The 15,947-nt window shown below is 42.6% G+C and overlaps 1 protein-coding gene across 25 annotated transcripts in view; it reads left to right on the forward strand.

Moving 5' to 3' along the window:
* SOX5 (SRY-box transcription factor 5) overlaps window positions 1–15,947 on the forward strand; it is a 591,653-nt gene that overhangs the window by 323,979 nt on the left and 251,727 nt on the right. For 3 of the 25 annotated variants that reach the window (XM_074540124.1, XM_074540133.1, XM_074540125.1), the window contains one exon: window positions 8,262–8,327. The exons of 20 other annotated variants lie outside the window; for them this stretch is intronic. The gene's annotated coding sequence lies outside the window, so the exon portion shown is untranslated. Of the gene's footprint in view, window positions 1–556; window positions 577–3,479; window positions 3,501–8,261; window positions 8,328–15,947 lie in introns of those variants that run through there. 2 more of the 25 variants (XM_074540128.1, XM_074540127.1) reach the window with 2 other exon arrangements.

Here is a 15,947-nt window from a genome sequence, read left to right on the forward strand (position 1 = left end):
TGACAAGGAGGGGAAGGTTTGTCAGGCAGGGCTGTTTGCAGCTCAGCTCTCAGGAGCTCGCTCCTCTCTGCCCGCTGTCTCTCCCGAGAGCTTTCTGTGTGTCTCAGTGAGCTGCAAACACTTGAGAAACTTTCAGGCACCCCAGCTGAGGAGGGCTGAATTCAGGGGGCTTCTCTGCTGTGTCTGTGGCCATCAGCAGCGGGAATTTACGGCACGCACTTGGAATGAAAATGATCCTCGGTATCAGACAAATAAACACTCATTAATTCATTCAGCACCACTGGTAAATTGCAGTAGGTTTTGTGAATTAACATGTATAATTAATTACCGTGTCAGAATTGTGAGGATTTTCGTCCTTCCCTGAGAAGTTCCTTGCACGCCTTTATTTCTGTTTGTGGTTGTTCAGCTGCCTGATTGAGAGGAGCATCAGAATGCGTACGGTGAGGGGGATGATGTTTGCAGCAACACTGTGGGGAGATATTCTAGCTGGGATGCGCTCCGTGTGTTTCACAGGGAAAGGAGAACTTCTGGGATGAGCTGTGTGAGCGCCTGTGGCACCCTGCATTGGCTCTAAAGGTCTTGAAAAGAATAAGTCTTTTGTTGTTCGATTTTTCTCTCTTTTTTTTTTTCTTTTTTTTTCCTTTTATTTTAAAGTTGGGTCATTATACTTAAATATAACAATAGAATAGAAAGTTTACTTCGCTTAGGACAAGGTAGAGACAATGCAGCCAGAAGCATCGCGGACAGCTGGGAAATTTACAGAATGATAAAACCTCAGAAATGCCCAACGTAAAGTTTTAATGTCTTAATAAAATCTGATTAATGAAAAATAGATAAAGTGACTGCTTAACAATATCCCTGGTGTACGGAATGTTCTTAAACCCAAATTAATGACTGCATATTTACATTTCTCTGTAGGCTGAGAGAGAGGCTATGCTAGGCACCCAGACAGAGTGACATCCTTTCTCTTCTCCATGATTTCCTTCACTTTTTCCCTCTTTATTTTCAGCCTGCCAGTGGAAGGTGAAGTGGCACGCAGTGCTTGCGGAAGGAGGACGGGTGGGTTGGAGCCTCAGGAGGGAAAAGGCAGAGCTGGGAAGGACAAAAGGAGGGATGGGAGCAGTGGGGATGGGGACAGTGGCACAAGTTCAGCGTTGGCAGTCACCGGTGGCGCGCTCTCGGAGCGTTCCCCGTTCCGCTCCACAGCTTGGGGAAGGGAAGGGCTCAGGGATGGAAAGCAAGCCTCTGCTGGGAGGAAAAAAATATACTTAGCTGCTTTACTGCTGCACTGCACGAGTCATTTCAGACTCCCACTGAATTTATTTTGGGGTTGTACCAACACTGTCAAATGGAGAAGTCATTTTCTTAAAAGGAAACTTTGCGTATTCCTAAGTGCTTTTCTTAGCTAAAGTTACCCTAAAAGCTTTATTCTGCTGAATTTGCTGAGAATTCTGGAGAAAGAATAACACCTTTCTGTTACTTGGCTTGCTCAGAACGCTGTCCCGCTCTCCTAAAATCTACCTGTACAAGTAGATTGTTTCATTTCAAAGATTACTATTGAGCTGAGTATCTTTTAACTTCATTGAGACATTTTGGGAAAAGGACTTGATTGCTTAAGTTCATGGTTCTAGGGATCTGGGATTTGAAGAATAGATAGAGTGCCAGTGTAAAGTTGCAGATGCTGTTTTTTTGCAGTGACAAAAATGAACAGTTTTATTTCCCTGAGATAATTCTGAAGGAATTACTGCGTTTGCAGACTATTCATTAAAGTCCTGCATGCACTAATTTAATTTGTTGTGCTTATGCTTGGCTAGGAAGAAGTTGACTGTTACAGATTACAGATTTTAATGAACATCTCAATAATTTACCAGTTGCTGAAATTGTGAACTAATCTTGGAAGGCAAAAGCCCAAATGAGAGAGCTGATGAGTGACACACCAGCCTGCACAATTCGACTGTTGTATTCATTGCATTTGAATCAAATTGGGAGTTTGGCATTACTAATTCTGGGTGGCTGGCTCATCATATGCATTCAAGGAGTTAATTAAAACACACACAAACACATACACAGTCTCCCACCAAGCATCTTGCGGTGTTTATGTGCGTAGTGTGTTTGATTGGTACCTTTACATGGGCGAGGAATTGTTTTTCCTTCTCTTTCTGTCCAGAGATCTTAAATATATAACTAGTTTACAAAATATTTACTGCCTCTCGGGGAGCTTTAACGAGCATTTATGGCTTTATCATTTAGGAGGCACTGAGTATCTGCTTGAGTTCCTTGAATGTGAAGCTGCCTGATAGGATAGAATATGTGTCTGTGCAGTGTGATATATCTGTAGGTGTATAAAATACACTTTAAACAATATTTATACGGGGAAAAGAGTGTCTCCTCCCAAGGTACAGTTACAGTTTCTTTGCATGCTTTTCATGCCAGACTTGAAATATAGGGTAACTTTATGTTTGTGTGAGATACCTGTGCCTTCACAACTGTTGCAGAAGTCAGTCTGACATCCTCTTGACTTTCAGTTTTATTTTAGTTTGTTAATTTCTTGCTCGGGCCTGGTTGTAGCATAATTAACTCAGGAGTGCAAGGGGAAAAATGTTGTCGTGCTTTAGCAGACTGGAAATATTCAATGCCTGTGAATTCTGCTACTGTAGTCAAGAGAAAAGAGGTGCTCACAGCAATTAATCAATAGCTGTAGTGCCTCTCTGATGATGGCAAGGAGTTTGTTGTTTAACAAGTAGCATCCTTAAAAGCAAGGAGTATTTCCCTCTTAAAGTTCGTATAGATTTTTATCAAAAGTGGAAAACTGGTGAAGTCTCCTTCCTACAAAAGGTAAAATTCCGTTGTACACGAGTATGTTAAAACCCACAAGGCGGCAAAGTAAGCAGATCTCGTCACATTACTGAATCACCCAAAGCAGAACTTGTGGAGCTTTGGGCTGTGTTTCTCCGGAGCTTTGGGTGGCTCTGGCCAGCGGGCGAGGGCCGGCTGGATTTACCAGCGGCGTTTGTCCCGGTCCCATCTCCCCCACGGCCCCGTTGTCACAACACCACCACAGCACCCAGGGCTCACCCACGCCCCGAGCCGAGGGTGCTGGAGCTGTGTCAGCTCTCCCACACCCTCCGGAGGGGCTGCCTTGCTCCATGGCCTGGCCAGCCTGGTCCCAGGGTGCCACACCGAGCCCAAGACGCCGTAGCCTCCGCTGGAGACGCCACTGGTCACCGCCATGCCCAGCCCTGGTCACCCCTTCCGTGCCAGCTGGGCGGGCAGGAGGCCCCAGGAGCTGTTCCTGAGCCCACGTGTGCTTGGGACAGCGTGCAGTGCCGTGCTCGGTGCTTCTTGGGAGACAGCAAATTCAGACGAGGCTCTGGAAGAGTTTTAGCGAGTCAGCGCTGCCTGCAGGGGCCATGGGGCTGGAAAGGAATGTGAGAAGTGGATGGAAATTGTGAGGTGTACAGGAGTAATTCAGAGAAGCTGCCTGTCTTTTTCCAGGATAGGTGCGAAATTTAATTATTCAGTTGTTTTAAACAGACTTAGAAAGAAACACTGAATTCAGTTTGCTAGAACTATCAGATATTGATATGAAGTTCAGGTGCTTCTCATGGTATTGGGGGAGCTGTTTGTTTTGACAGAAATTGGCAAACATTTTCCAATGTCCTCGTTTTGATCTGGCTTGGCGCTTCTCTTGAACTTCTCTTTTTGTCATCTCGTTTAAAGAAAAAAATAATTCCAACTTGATGATATTATTTTTGACTTGTGGGACTCAGAGGTAAAGTGAAAATGAGGAAAAGCTTGTGGCTCGCTTTGGCAGTTTGAAATTATATTGACCTTGTTTCCCTTAAAAGTACTGTGGGATTAATCAGGTAGCATTTCTCAATTCTCAAACTGTATTTATATTTTGCTATTTTTAAAATTTATGTTTAGTATTTCAGATTTATGTTTAGTATTCCAGATTTCCTTTTCATACTTCAGGTTTTTTAAAGACCAAGTATTGAAATTCATTTTGGCATATGCTTTTTGAGATCTATAATAATTTTATTTTGTTATGCCACGCAGTTCTAGTTTTGTGTCTTCTCAAGTTCATTTAGAGTGTCTTCAGTTTTTTGGGCTGTGTTTTTTTCCTGGAATGTGGGTGTCTGACTGCTATTAGACCTAAACATACCATAAAATGTTGCCTTAGTGCTAATTTTCTTTGTGATTTTTATTATAGTTTTATCATTACTCATTTGTTTCTGTCATAACATTATTCTGTTACATTTGGGGGCAAAAACATAAGCAGAGTGAATTGATATTTAATTTTGTTGTGTGAATACTCAGAATTCTTTTTAGTGGTGAGGAACTTGTGGGAGAGATACGTGCTGGTTTTGTAGTTAAGATGATTGCCTACATCGAGTGTTCTTCTAGTGTTCTTCATGGACCTTTGTAGCTCTAGAGGAAAAAGCCCTAGGAATGTAGTTCATGTAAAGAGAAACCCATACAGTTTGTCATCCTCTTAGTTTCTTTGGTGTCGGGCTTAATTGTTTTAGGAATTTGGGAATGGAAAAACTGACCCAAGTTCCATTGATTCATCTCAGAGGTTGGGCATGGCCAAGGTTACTGTGTCTGACAGCGAGCTGGACTTACTCACCATTGCCAGCAAAGAGGACCAAAACTAAAGAAAATATTAATGGTTCTAAGCAATTTTTAATGCTTTTATTGCTTTTTTTCACCGTAGTTACATGGAAATATTTCACCAGTAATTTTTTGCCGTTTTTACCGGCGAGCCTCCCAGAACATCAGGGCGTGCGCGCCCGTCCGCGCACGTTTGTGTTTGCCCTCCGTGGTTTGGGGGGTCTGCTGGGGCATGGAGGGGCTGCACTGCAGCAGAGTGGGATGGAGTAAAACTCAGCTGAAAGACCCAAGGGCATCTCTGCACGCCATTTTTATACATTTGGAAGTATTCCTTGATTTAATAGAATGCGTAATGAAGGGCAGGAAGCGTGCGGTGTCCTCTGACCTTCAGGGCTGGCCTGCCTGGGTCAGGACTAAAGCCCTTGAGCAGAGCTTTGTGCTGGGAGGGAGCTGTGGTTCTGAGTGCTGTGTCAGGCTGCAGAGAGGTCTTCTGCTTCCAGATGAATTCCCTTAACGTTCCTCATTGCATTCACTTTGTGAAACAGGACTAAAAGCATCTTCTCCCAAGAATTAGTGAGGTTTCAGTTCATGGGGTTTTATCCCTAAATTTTGATACCATGGCCTCACCAGGGCAGAGGCTTTTTTGGATAGACATGAGATGTGTGGGAAGGTGATGGTTGGAAAGGGCGGAGGGAAGGATGTTCTTACCCGTTTTGCATGTCTATTAACAAACTGGGTCATTTTGCTGTGTTGTATTTACATGACTTGTTCCTGGGATGGTGTGAAATGTGAATCACCAAAACATGATGATTATTTAAAAAAAAAATAGGCTAAATGAAACATAACTGAAATAGAACTGAAAGGCTAAATGAAATCAACTGAAAACAGAACATGCAACATTATTCTTTTGGTACAGTTTCCTTCTGCAGTTGCTGAGTAAAGCCAAATAGTTCTTTTTTTCCATGTCTGTTAAAAATATCTAGGCTTTTGAATTTGAATATAACAGGGACACGGAAAATACATTTCTCTCTTCAGGTTCAGGCTTTGATTTGTTTTTTGCTCCTGGGTTTTGGACACTGAAGTAGAAATTTATGGTGTGTTTTAAAGAAGGCTACTGGTTCTCATCTTTGTCAAAACCCCATGAACATCGGGCTGATTCTGGTTTTACAACTGAGATTAGAATTTGGCAGAATTTCTCAGTGGAAGGCTCTCCTCCTTTGCTTATGTTTTGTAAGTTCTGCTCACTTTTTCTGCTCTTGCCTAAAGTCTGAAATGAATTGTGTGACTCGGGAATGCGCATTAGGCGTCTGCATGAAATGCCAGGCAAATTATAGGGAAAATGCTGTGCCCCTCTGCAGTGTGCCATGCATCTCTTTTATAGATAATCTTCATGTGTATTAGTGTCATTGATTTAGTGTGTTTTTGTAGAGTGCAAGCATCCTGAATCAGGACCCCATTATGCTAGTCACTGTACAAACACAAAAAAAGAAGGTTTCTTTCCATTCCACAGAGCAGCCTTTGTGCTTAGAGCTTAGAGTAATATAAATGTGTCTTTGTATGGGGAAAATTCAGAAACAGGGAGTAGGTAAGAGATCCCTAGCATGGTTCATGAATGAGATTTCAGTCCTGAAGCCATGCTTAACAATTTATAAATTGAGCAATATATGTGTATGGGTATTCTCTTTCTGGTTTTTTTTTTTTTCCTGACGCACGTATGGAGAAGTTGCTTTACTGTTAGAAGTACTGATATTATTAATAATAGATTCATTCTTCCTGTAAAGTCTTTTGATTAGGAATTCAGAGCATTTGGTAAGCATTGATATACAAATCATGAAGATTTCTGTGCTTTTTAGATTGAGAGGCAAGATTAGCCTCAACCTATAGATGAGTAAACTGAGGAATTCTGTCACAAAATCTTTTGCATGTGTGAGTTTAAAAAGTGGCGATGCTGACTGGTAGTCCTGTTTTTTAACCTCGAGACACCCTCCTTTTCCCTTCTTGAGAGCCTAAGAACTGCAAATTACAGACTTCTCCCTGTCCAATTATAATTTCTAAAGGTCTCATTCTAGCAAGATGAACTATAGTATTCAAATCGCTTAAGTATGTAAAATAGGGACTGTGGAGTATAATTAATAAAATAAATTAAAGGAATGTTTGCAGCCACAGTTGTATCGTGGAGGGAACGCTGTTTGTAGACCCTCCAGTTATCTGAGTTGTTTCTAAACCAGCTCCTTACCTGGAGGCAGGTTTGGATAGCTGAAGTCGGGCAGCTGTACCTGCTAAATGCAGTAATTATTATTTTGCAGTACTTTTGGAAACTGTCTGTGCTGCAAACAGGTAAACTTTGGTCCTGGGGAACAGTTAACATCTTCACCTGTGTGTACCAGAGCTGTCACAAGTTTTATAGCCTAAGGACCAGGCATGAGGTGAGCAGGGAAAAATTGTTCACATGGAGAGTATTGATGTGAGGAACAGACTCCTCTGGAAGTGACAGTGTAGGCAGCCACAGTGAGCAAACCAGCCTAAAAGCAAAAAACCCACTGCAGAACACAAAATGCACCGTGATTCTTCCCCAAATGCTTGGCATCCACTTTTTTAATGAGATCTGAAATTAAGGAAGTGATACGGGGTTATTAAAAGGGAAGAATTATTTTCTTATTCCTGTTAAAAGATGTTCTAATCTGTTTTAGTGGGTTTTTTCCCTTGTTTCCAAGTGCAGACTCTGTAAGAGTGGAGCTGAAGTGCTGAGGTCTGCAGGTAGCTTTACATCTAGGCTGTGTGCTGCATCCTTTCCTACACAGTGTTGAGAAAATGGGTACAAACCGAGGTAGTCCTGGGTGGATTTGATCTCTGCTGCCTTTGAATATCATGACTAAGCTGTTAAGTTATTCTCTTTGATGAGCTTTTTAAGAGTGACATTACTTTCAAGGTAATGGATTATGATCAGGCCAGTTCCATGGTGCTTCAGTCGTAGTTTTTCAGCAGTGTGCTCACAAAGCCCTGTTTTGTGATAGGGCCAGTCCAGGCATCCTTTTAAAAAGTGCCCATTCATTCTGAGTGTTTGGGCTCAGCAGCACTGGAGTTCAGTGTCAGGTCCTAAAAACGTTAATTAATTAATTAACTAATGTCCTGCTGAACTCCATGAGAAAGGCTGGTGTTCTTCACCCCAGTCCTCCAGGATGGCATGGAAATGTGACTGGTGAGGAGCAGAATTCTGACTTTCCTTAACCTGCAGCAAACATCCATGGGTTGCAGTGACACCAGAGTTTCTGAAGCATCAGGAGGGATTTCTGCAGCTTCAGCAAATTGGGGATTTTTGGAGTTCCCTGTTGCTGTGCTTTGATGACAGGTTAACTATCTTTTTCTCCTAAACGACAAGCATGCCTGGCAGATCAGAATGATATGAATGGTCATGATGAAAATTCACCTGAGTTATGCCAGAGCTAACATCTGGCCCTTAGTGGACTTGGCACTGCACAGAAAATCAATCTTTGTTTTGAAACTGTGTGTTTCCTAAGGTACTAATTCCCAGTTGTGGCCAGCAAGGCCTACAGAGAGACTGCTGCACAAAAATGCCTTCTTCCAAATATACATTTGTTTGATAACCCCAGTTTTCCAAAGTGTGACCTCTGTTAATTTGTCACCAGGCAAATTATTGTCACCTGTTCACTGATTCCATGAGAAGCCCAGGCAGACAGCAGAGCCCCATGCTGGTAAGCATTTCTGGTTTTGCTGTTTGTGGTAATAAGCAACCCACTTAGAGATGGACTGAGGTGAGGTGCATGAGTTGTGCAGGGTAGCAGGAACAGGTTCATCTTGTCTGGAACTGACTCCTCTGGAGCAGCTGAGCCTATCTGATGTTTACTTTTTAAATAAGCTAAATGGTTATCAGATAAGAAAGACAAAATCTTTGTCTTAAAATTACCTACAGAATTTCCTGCTAGATGTTTCTTAGAAAGATGAGAACAAGATGAATGGAGTTTCTGCTGTTGTATTTGGGTAGAATTTGATGTGGAAGCCTGTGTTTTTAAAAGCTGCTATAAACACTTAGAGCATAACAGAGAATTATTTTAAAAAGGAGATAAATACGATAGATTTTTACATACATGTGCAGTCTATTGAAAAGGCCATCCAGAACACTGATACCAATTTAAGAAGATGATCTTTTGCCTTAGTTATGCATCTGGGAGGTATTAGCTGAACATTTTGTGGAGAACTGTGAATACCTTGGTTGCCAGTTGTCTAAAGTGCAGCTAATGATTGCTTCAGTGCCAGTGTTTTGATGGCTGGAACCTAGGCCTGAATATGAATACAAAGAACTCCATCTGAAAAAACGCGTGTGCGCACACACTCCTTGCACAAAACAGATTTCAACCATCTGCTTGGCACTCGGCTTTGCAGCTATAGGCTCTGATATGAAAGGGAGCACTGTCCAGATTATGAAGGGTATCACTTTCCCTGGCACCTTAGTGTTTCAGTAAGCTTGTTTGTCCAGTGGTTTTCTTCGGTGCAAAAATGCAAACAACGCCCTTTTAGCCAAAATTTTGTGTGTGCCGTCGTTCCTCTGATGGCACATCCACCTTACCCTTGCAAAAGGTATTTTGCAGTGAGGGAAAGTTTGTGTTCTGCACCTCAGCCTTTCCAAGCGTATCAGAGGAGGCTGGATGAGTGGCCCTTGGAGCTGACACCCCAGATGGTTTATGACACAAAGCACTGTTTGCTCAGGAATACGTTGTGTGGCAGAGTCTGTTGCCCAAGCACTGCAGAGCGTGTCAAATCAGCGTGGAAGTTAATGGACCAAGAGCTCTTCTGAATTTAACACTTTCCCATTTGATTGGAACACACAGCTCTGAACCAGGACCACGGGCTTCCTTTAGTGATGCAGTGCTGGAAAGTACAGTTGATACCATAAATTACAGGAGTATAATACAATCATTTTGATCCAGTTCGTCTGTTTAAAGGTTGAGAATGAGTGAGACTGACTAAAACCCTATTAATGAAATGTATAGCTGTATAAAATAAATTTTGTAAGTTAGGAGATTTTGGGTATGTGGGAGTTTGGTACTCTGACCAGTTCATGTTTTACCCGTAAGCATAAGAGAAAAACAAATAATCTGTGGAGTTTTTGCTCTTTGTTAGCAATTGTCCATAAAATAAGCAGGGCAAAACAGTTTCTCCTTTCCTTTTCTTCCTTGAAAGTCCTTCTTTGGAAGGGCTTGACAGTATTTTCCCTTAGGTGCATGTTTGGGAAAAGATGGCAAGAACGGCAGCTCCTGTGTGTGCCCAAGCCCCTGTGTTTGGCCATCCCTTTAAAGCTGTGTCACGTCAGTCCTGTATTGGTGACACCTTTGGACAGGCTGAGGGGTCCTTGCTGCTGTGTCTGGAGAGCTGCTTCTGTCAGTTCATCATTTGCTGGGTGCTTTCCTCAGTAAATGTACTGCTGGTTTATGGGTAGGGCTGGATTGTTTGCTTCCAAGATGTCAGGAGGGTGAATGAAAGGACTGATTGATATTTATGTTCCCATTTTAATAAAAATTTCATTTTCTGTATGTTATGTGGTCTCAAGACAGTGCTGCTTTAAACTATAACATTTTATTAGCCTGAGCCTGGCTTTTTGTGGAGAAGATCTGAGATACTGAAAGACAGATAAAGTTGGATTTCTATGGATAAAATTATGATAATATTTGAAACTCAAAAGCCTCTGCGTAGTTTTAGTTGAATTGTGGTGTGTGGACAGCAAAAATCCGACTCTTTTAAAAAACGTGTGTGAAATAACCCTTAACAGTATTGATGCTTTCAGTCCCAGCTAGAAGACAGACTTGCAGCCCTCTCTCTGTATTACACCCATCCTTTCTCCTCCTCAGCTGCTCCCCTGCCGCATTCTCCCCACTTGCAGTCACTCTTGCTTTCTGTGTTTTTAGGAGAAGTCCTGTTACTCTCCCAGGTGGGGATTAAAACAACAAACCTGTCGGGTTTGAGGGAGCTCTGAGGCCCTTTCAGTGATGATCCAGATGGAAAGCAAGCCAGTTCTGCCACCACGGTGTCACCATGCAGCAGCTCCACTGGAGCTGTTTAACCATCTGATTGATGAAGAGCCCTTCACGTTGTATGCCATGAAATGGGTTTCTTCAGGAGTGGGGAACTGCAGCCTGTTGGGCACTAATGATTGCACAAGAATGGGCTCCTGTATTCAGGGATGGGGAGAAGGAGCTCTGTAAAAAAAAAAAAAAAAAAACAAAAACCCAGTTTTGAGTGAATTCATAATGAGACCTTTGCTGCTCAGCCTTCGTGCTCTTTGAAATTTTAGAGGGGAAAGTTTTCTTGACCAATGTCAACAGTTTGGTAATTTTCGTTGCTTCCCCTCCTCCCTTTAGGTAATATAGTCCTGTTTATTGTCAGTTTATTTTGTGTAGATTCCTCCAGTCCTCTGTGGTTGGGAGGGATTTCTGGAGTGACTGCATGGCAAGGTAAATTAGAGATGGCAGTTGGTGGTGTGGGAGGAAGGGTTGGGAGAAGGAGGAGGCAGAGGGTAGGAGAATGCAGCTACAGTTTTTAAACAACCTCCCAATTGTCCCCCTTTTTATTAAAATGGCAGCTTTTAAAGCCAGACCCCTGAAATGTTTATTTTGATTTACACTGTTAAGGCTAAGTTTCCCCTGTGCTCTAAATACAAGATGACCAAATATCTTGCCCTCTCTCTTCTATTTTTTTTTTCTCTTCTTCATTTCTTCTTTCATTTTCAGCACTGAAATTCCAGTTGTCTCTTTCTGGTCTCTTTGTGTTGGTTTTAAGCAAACTGCTGCATTCCATCACCCTTCCCACTAAAATTTAGCTCTCTGACCTATGGAAATCTTGAGATGGAGAGAGGCTGGTTTTCAGTGGATGCTCTGGTGATTTTGGTGTTACCATCAGGTTACAGCTGCATCTGCATTAAGCTGGGGGCAAATGGCCAGGTTTAATGGCTGGACCTGAACCCTCCTTGTGGCCTGTCGTTTCCGTAATCCCAAATAAAGTGGGGTTTGCAATATCCGGGTGCCAGATGGAAATGGGATGGCGGCTTGCCAGTGTTGGACTGTGTAACTCCAGCCTACAAGTGAGCTCAGGGATGTGCAGTGCAGGAATTGGGAATCCCTTGGGTTTGGGGTCAGTGTAGGACTTTGGGAATCCCTTGGAGGTTTACATTCATCCTGTGCCTTTAGGAAGCCCCAGACAGATAGAGGTTTGAAAGTCTCCAGAAAAAGTTGTCTCCTTGGTTTAAAAGGCTGCATAATGTAGAAATGGGGAGCAAAGACACATGGACCTCATTCTTTGAAGAATATAACTTATTGCAACAAACCAAGCCTTTTTATGTTCCAAACTCAACCCAAATAAGCACTCACTGGCTGCCTGGCACTGCAGTGTTGCTGTTCACACATCCTTTTACCCCATCAGCTTTTGGGTCGCCTGGTGTCCCCGTGTGTCCCCAAACAATCAGTGCCCCATGCACGAGGTGACCACATACAAGCCCCTCTCTGGCTGTGTGCCCTGCTTTGTGCCTGCTAGCTGAGCCTTTCCCACAGGGCTTCCTTCCTGTAGCTCACCAGGGGTGAGCAGGGTTTCTCATCTCCCACAACACAACATCTGCACTCTCAGAGATCCTGGTGTTACATCTCACACCAAGAGCAGGAGGAAGGCATGAGCGTGTGTGTAGGAAGAGTGCATGATTTCCATCAAGAAGTCAAAAATTGTTTGGGAAAACATTTTGTGTGAGGCAGCCATACAAAGCACTTGGGATTCCTTTTGGAATTGTGGGGCACTTGTGAGTGTTTTTAATTGTTTGACTCATACAGTCTCTTTGGAAATATGCCCCTTCCATGGGTGTTTTAGGGAAAAACAAGAGCTCTTTTTTCCCTCTTATTTTTATCTGTGAAACTTCCAAGTGAGTGTCTGAAATAAATTGATTGCTGTTTTTAAACCCTGTATCAGGTAGAGTTCAGCAAAGCAAGACAAGTGCATTGTAACAGAACCATTGTGCAGATTACCTGTTTGTTCTTTGAGAAACAATGAGGATGAATAGGAGGCTCTGTGTAGCACCAAGGGCGGGTCTTGTATTGTGATTTTTAATTTCAGGAACGCCTGGGGAGAGCAGCAGGTGAGTGTTTGGTGTTTCCAGGTGCCCGTGTCAGTGCAGGTTTCGGTGTCAGAGAGGAGAACAAGGGCAGTTTGCCGTGCCTGCTCCCACCTCCATGGCTGTCCTTGCTGCCTCGGGGTGCGGGAACAGCCCGGGCAGTTTGTCCTTCCTCTCCTTGGCGGTGTGAATGAACAGAGGCTGTGCTTGTCCCCCGGCCCGCCGCACAAACCCCACATTCATGTGCCACCGTGGGGCTCTGCCCAGCTCCCGCTGCACACAATGCCCAGCCTCTCACTGACTTCCATGGCTGTTGGATTGGGCCCATCCGACGGCAGGAAAATAAAGTGCAAGCGTTGTTGGCCGTGCCTATTGATGCTTTCCCTGGCACAAAGTACTGCGGAGAATTGTTCCTGGATGAAATGCAGTTGCATCTCAGTGTTACATTTATTAGCTTTTCAAAGGAGGGATAACCAAAGTGGACATATGGGGTATTTGAAGTGTGATTGTGTGAGACTAAGATAATTTCAGGAGAATAGCTTAAGTCGCAGGATATGTGTGATGCCCTTTGTATACGAGATGTGGGATTGTGGAATTTATTTTGCATGCACTGGTTCTCACTGAGAAGGAATCCAGAATACAAATATATAGTCATATTTAGAATATGTGAGGAGTGCAGCCTCGCTGCTGTAGACTTCAAGACCTGTTAATCAGGCCTGATAGTGATGTGATCTCTGGAAATACTTCAGTTAAGTAGGTTTAATCCTTATTAACAGTAAGTTGCTTGAAAACCATTTTGGGTGAAGTCTGGGAGGGAATATAGTAGATTGAACACATAAATAAAGGCCAGCTCTGTTAGGCTTTGAGTGACTTTGATTCCTTTGAAGTTCTGTAGGTTTTGGACTTGCTAAAAGCATCGGGCCACGAGCAAAAGAATTTTCACCTCATCTTCAATTTTTTCTGCTGTAATTTTCAGTGTCATTTCCACATTAAAATGGGGCGCTGCTTACGTTTCTGGTATATTTTAGGTGTTTCCCCAGCCCTCCCCATGACTTGGTTAAGCCGTGTGAGACAGGAGGATTAAACAGTCTGCTCTTCTCAAACCTCATTCTGGGGTGCCCAGGTGAAATGATGGATGCAATTTCTGCAGGTTTAGGGAAGTTTCCTGTGGGCTGCAGAGTGATTTTTAGCTGTGGATGGCTGTGATCAGAGCCTGTTCCTAGCACAGAGGGGCAGAGGGCAGTGCTTGTTCCTGTGCTTGTTTCTGTGCTTGTTTCAATTCTTTTCCCCCCTCCACTGTGGGGTGGAGGGAAGGAATGAAGTGTCAGGGCTTTTGTCGCTACTGTTTTTTGGAAATGTGTCCAAAGAACTATTTTGGAAGATGATGGTGAGCCTGTTCCTACTATTTGCACTGCGTGGCCAAAACATTGTGCTCTGGTGTGAGGTAATAGATGTGGTTTGTGGTGGGATTATGAAAACATTGCTTTGTTATGATGATTGCAGGAAAAAAATCCCAGCTACATGGTAACGTATTTGTAATATTTTATTGAAGTGAAACGTGGAAAATACAGCATAGCTTGGAGTCTCCTTGGAATGACTTCATGTCTGGGGAATGAAGAAGCAATTGTGAAACACTGAAATGGGTGTACATGACATCAGTTAAAGAATAGATTTTGGGCCATTTGAGTATAGTTCAGTTTTTTTGTTATTGTTTGTGCTTCTTTTGGTGTGGAGTTGTTCAGGTTTTTTAGCATCCCTATTACTTGTTAATCCAGTGGGTAGCAGGATGCACTTTCTCATGGCTAATAATCCAAATTAGAAGGCATATTTTTATTTTGTCCTGTGAAATGTACACAATATTACCTAAAAGATAAAAAAGGTAACTGCTGCTGCTGCAGAGTAAGGAATGGAACATGGTTAACACCTAACAAATTCTGCACTGCAGTCACTGAAGGATGCCCAGGTAGGACCATAGACTCATTCCTCTCAACATCTAGTCTTGAGGTAAAGCACTCAGAAAAGTAAACAAGAGGAGATTAATGCTGTCACTTCACACACTGCAACTGGGCAGGCTAAACTGCTATGCTGACCAAGAGGTTTGAAATAATTTTTGAATTTTTGTTATTATTTTTATTGCTTGGACCTTTTATGGATTTTTTTTTAGTTTACTAAGGGTATACAATTAAAGCAACACATTATGGTCAGGGCACGTGAACATCCTAGGTGTATAAAATTACTTGTTATCCTACTTTGAGAATTTATATGCCTGCTAGGTGTGTGAGTATTTCAGATCTAAAGCTGTGCTTCATCTGCATTTGGGGTGTTCAGATAATCAGGTCAGAATCCCTCAGTGTTTAGTTGCAGTGTTTGCATGAGGAATGGGTGCCAAAGAGCTGCTTTGGAACAGTATGTCACTGAACCAGCTAACCAGCACTGCTACTTGCTCCATCTTCCTTTTTCTGTGTGACTTTTTTCGTCATTTTTGTTGTACATTGTGAAACCCTAACATATTTATCATTCAGAGAGCTAAAACTTGTGCAGTGTTTCCTTACAGCCTCTTGGTAATGACATGTCTCTATAAAGCAGAGCAGGATCTACAGCAGAGATGTAATGAATGACCCCAGTCAGTGGCTGTGATGTGCAATTGATTTCTGTTTTTTGAAAATATACCCTTAATAATTACTCATTTGGCTGAACTACCCTATTCTTCTGTATATGAGCTGTGTACAGACAGGGGCATGATACATGTTATTACTCACATGGCTGTGTCAATAATGATACAAACTATTGAGACATGAAAAATGGACTGGAACAAATCATGGCAGAGAACTGAACTAAAATATTTTCCTTTAGGTAAGTAGTGGCACTTTTTGGTGTGTTAAAAAACCACAATTTCAGAACAATTATATTTAAAAAATCTCTAAATGTGTTATAATCAAGTCCATGGGGCATTTTTTCTCCTTTTCCACTTTATAAAGTGATCTGACCAAAGGTGCAGCATTACATTTATTCTGTGAAGACAGTAGTGATATTTGGGTTCATGTTCTGTTTGCACAGGAATGTCCTTTTATAATGCCACAGGTCATAGCAGACTGGCACAGCAGGGCAGTTGGACTGACAAGGTGTGGGTCTCTAGAAAATCACCACAGATCAGTCAAAAGGAGATATTAGTAATTTATGTTGTAAAGCTCAGAATTAAATGCCCAAGAGTTTCTGTTGGCATCAG

This window comes from Zonotrichia albicollis, chromosome 4, assembly GCF_047830755.1.
Source record: "Zonotrichia albicollis isolate bZonAlb1 chromosome 4, bZonAlb1.hap1, whole genome shotgun sequence".
Classification (NCBI taxonomy): Eukaryota; Metazoa; Chordata; class Aves; order Passeriformes; family Passerellidae; genus Zonotrichia; species Zonotrichia albicollis.